The 4375-nt window shown below is 33.1% G+C and overlaps 1 non-coding gene across 1 annotated transcript; it reads left to right on the top strand.

The window, feature by feature from the left end:
- Positions 1-2037: 2037 nt before the first annotated feature.
- Positions 2038-2144, top strand: LOC139846080 (small nucleolar RNA R71). The gene has a single exon (XR_011758825.1). It is a non-coding gene; the product is annotated as a small nucleolar RNA R71 (small nucleolar RNA).
- The last annotated feature ends 2231 nt before the right edge of the window (positions 2145-4375 follow it).

Below are 4375 nucleotides of genomic sequence, written 5' to 3'. Positions count from 1 at the left end.
CGAAGAAGCCAACACGAAACAACTCAAGAGGAAGTGGGAGGAAAACGGTGACAAAAGTCACCAGTACAACAACAACAACAATTACAACTACAATCGCAACAACTATCCCAACAATCACAACAGCAATCACAACAATAACCGCAATCCTAACAATAACTACAACAAACATCTCAACAACAACAACAACTACAATAACCATTTCAACAACAATAACAATCCCAACAACAACCTCAATAATAACAACGGCAAAAAAAAGCAAAAACTGCCATGTCATAGGTGTGAAGAAAATCATCAGGGGTTTTGCACGACCTTTTGCAATAGGTGTAAAAGAAATGGTCATAGCGTGACAAAGTGTGAGGTCTACGGGCCAAATTTTAACAGAATGACAAATAATGTCGGAACAAGTACTGCTGAAACGAATAGTGTCGGAGCAAGTAATATCAACGCTGTTTGTTATAAATGTGGAAAACTGGGCCACATTATTAGAAATTGCCCGAATCAGGGGAATACTAATGGGCAGGGCCATGGAAGAGTTTTCAATATTAATGCGGCAGAAGCACAGGAAGACCTGGAGCTTGTTACTGGTACATTTCTTATTGACGATAAATCTGCTTATGTTTTATTTGATTCGGGTGCGGATAGAAGCTATATGAGTAGAGAATTTTGTGCTAAATTAAGTTGCCCATTGACGCCTTTGGATCGTAAATTTTTACTCGAATTAGCAAACGGTAAATTAATTTCAGCAGATAATATATGTCGGGAGCGAGAAATTAAACTAGGGGATGAAACGTTTAAAATTGATTTAATACCAGTCGAGTTAGGGAGTTTTGATGTAATAATTGGCATGGACTGGTTGAAAAAGGTGAGAGCAGAGGTCGTTTGTTACAAAAATGCGATTCGCATTATGCGTGAAAAAGGAAAACCTTTAATGGTGTACGGAGAAAAGAACAACGCGAAATTAAATCTTATTAGTAGTTTGAAGGTGCAAAAACTAATAAGAAAAGGTTGTTACGTCGTTCTAGCACACATCGAGGAAGTTAAACCTGAAGAAAAGAACATCAGTGATGTTCCCGTCGCAAAAGAATTTCCCGATGTATTTCCAAAAGAATTACCGGGATTACCCCCACATCGATCCGTTGAATTTCAAATAGACCTTGTACCAGGAGCTACACCAATAGCTCGTGCTCCATACAGACTCGCACCCAGTGAAATGAAAGAATTACAAAGTCAGTTACAGGAACTTTTAGAGCGTGGTTTCATTCGACCAAGCACATCACCATGGGGAGCTCCTGTTTTGTTTGTCAAGAAGAAAGATGGTACATTCAGGTTGTGTATCGACTATTGAGAGTTGAACAAACTTACCATCAAGAACCGCTACCCACTACCGAGAATCGACGACATATTTGATCAACTACAAGGCTCGTCTGTTTATTCAAAGATCAATTTACATTCTGGATATCATCAAATGCGGGTGAAGGAGGATGATATTCCAAAGACTGCTTTTAGGATGCGTTACGGTCATTACGAGTTTATGGTTATGCCGTTTAGATTGACTAACGCACCGGCTGTGTTCATGGACCTCATGAACCGAGTGTGTGGGCCATATCTTAACAAGTTTGTCATTGTTTTCATCGATGACATACTTATTTACTCGAAGAATGATCAAGAGCACGAAGAACATTTGAGAAAAGTGCTAGAGTTTCTAAGAAAAGAAAAACTGTACGCTAAGTTTTCAAAGTGTGCATTTTGGTTGGAAGAATATCTTTAGTCATTTTTTCCATTCGTCTCTTTACAACATCTATCTTTGTAGAAATGGAATCAAAGTCATGGCTAGAATCGGCTCTAGCAACTCTAGATGATCTAACGATATCTTTTTCTTGATGCCACTCATGTGAGTGGGAAGCAGTGTTATCAATAATTTTGTAAGCTTTAGTTGCGGTTTTCTTCATAATGGTACCACCAGCTGCTATGTCGATGTCTTTTCGTGTAGTGATGTCGCATCCTTGGTAGAATATTTTTACTATTTGATAAGTGTCTAAACCATGTTGCGGACATCCTCTCAATAACTTTCCAAATCATGTCCATGCCTCATAAAGAGTTTCATTTGGCTTTTGTGTGAACGTAACAATTTCTCCTTGAAGTCTCACGGCTTTAGATGCCGGAAAGAATTGTTTAAGAAATTTTTTTAACTAAAACGTCGCATGTATCAATCGCCCCTTCAGGTAACGATTCTAACCAATCTTTGGCTTCTCCCTTTAAAGTCTAGGGAAATAACATGAGATATATCTGTTCATCCTCCACTTCTCGAATTTTAAATAGTGTACAGATCCTATTAAAAGTTCGAAGATGTTCGTTTGGATCTTCCTTCGGCGCACTAATAAATTGGCATTAATTAGTCACCATGTGTAGGATTTGTCCTTTGATTTCATAATCTGGCGCATTAATGTCTGGTAGAGTAATTGCATGACCTTGACCAGTGCGTTTAGCTCTCATTCGGTCTTTCATACTTAGAGGTTCCAGATTTTCCATGATTGAATTTGTTGAATCTGAATCACTAGAGGATTCTGATTTAATGATTTGTTCCTCGACAATCTCTGTTTGAATGATTGGTGGTTCCGGAGGAAAGATTAATGGTTCAGGATCTCTGAATTGTCCCTGAATATCCTCCGGATTCTCAATTGTGAGGTCGGGTTCAAAATATGGATTATCGAGAATTTGAATTGGAGTACTTCGTTGACTAGATGACAATTCTAAAGAAAAATCAACGGCGACAATATTGGCTAGATGTCTTGATCGAGTTACAGGTGGTGAATGTATGAAAGGTGATGAACGTTTTACTCGGTGCATTCACTGAATATCCTATTAGTTATAAAAGATAAAAATTATATAAGTTATCAAATTAATAGACTTTTCTGATTTTGCCCACGTTTCGAATAGCCAATAGATGCAGCAGGTAGCCAAGATCCTTTAAATCGGAAGCCCACAACTCGCCACTAACAAATCCAACTATTACTATGAACCAGAAAATTTTGGATGTCTATCAATTTAACCACTTAAAATAATTTTTCGTTGAAATTTAAAGAAATTTTAGAGAAGAAATAGAAAATTCTATGTCCTAAAAACTAGAGCGTCGAGAAATAAGAAAGGAAAAGAGTGCATCGAAAAAGGTTAAAAATAAAAGATCGAAAAAGAATAAAAAGAACGTAGTGCGTCGAAAGTTAAAAGTCTGAAAACTAAGAATTAAAAGTTACGTCTAAAGGTATTAAAGCTTAAAAGGAATTCTATATCCAAAACGGTAATAACTTAAAAAGTACTAAAATCTTAAAACGGCGTCGCAAAATTCTAAAGCACCTAAATCTTAGTCTAAAGAAAAAGCACTTAAAGGATTTTACGGCAAAGCCTAAAAATCTAGAAATATAAAATAAATACGGCAAAATACTAAGTTACGAACTAATTGCGAACGAAAAATTATAAAAATACGCTTTAACGATTAAAAATATACAAAAATTAAAAATTAAAACTAAAGTTATAAAAATACAATTTTTATAAAAATATTATTTTTATATTATTATTTTATAAAAGTATTAATTTTATAAATTTAATAAAGCTAATTAAAACTTAAAATACAAAAATAATAAAACTAAAACTAATTAATTAAATAACTAACCCTAATTAGGGTTTATAATAATAATAATTAAATTATACTCCGTAATTAATGCAGTACCAGGTTCAGACCAGACGTGTCAGACAACCTCATGTGATAGCATGAGGTTCACGTCTCTGGGCTATGCGATCGCATGGTTCTTGGATCCGGGCCAGAAGTCTGGGCTGCAACAGTGTCAGGCCCGTATACTTTTTTACTTTTTATTTTTATTTTTAATTTTATGTTTTATAATTATATAAAGTATTTATATAAAATAAATAAAAATTTATATTTTTACAAACTAAAATAGAAATAGAAATATTTTATAATTTTATATATTTTAAACAAACTCTTAAATATATATATATATATATATATATATATATATATATATATATATATATATATATATATATATATATATATATATATATATATATTGTTTTTCTTTTTATATTTTTGTATTTTTAAAACGTATTTTTACAAAAGTAATTTATATATATATATATATATATATATATATATATATATATATATATATATATATATATATATATATATATATATATATATATATATATATATATATATATATATAGCGTTTCGCTTCCGGCGTTTAAGTAGTCCTCGGCAGCGGCGCCAAAAATACTCGATGTGCGTAGAGGTGTATACGAAATAGTTATATTTTTGTTACGAAATACTATTAAATACGATACAATTTTACACAAGTTA

Source organism: Rutidosis leptorrhynchoides, chromosome 4 (genome assembly GCF_046630445.1).
Source record: "Rutidosis leptorrhynchoides isolate AG116_Rl617_1_P2 chromosome 4, CSIRO_AGI_Rlap_v1, whole genome shotgun sequence".
Lineage (NCBI taxonomy): Eukaryota > Viridiplantae > Streptophyta > Magnoliopsida > Asterales > Asteraceae > Rutidosis > Rutidosis leptorrhynchoides.
The sequence above is the reverse complement of the archived record's forward strand: the minus strand, read 5'-3'. Positions and strand labels throughout refer to the sequence as shown.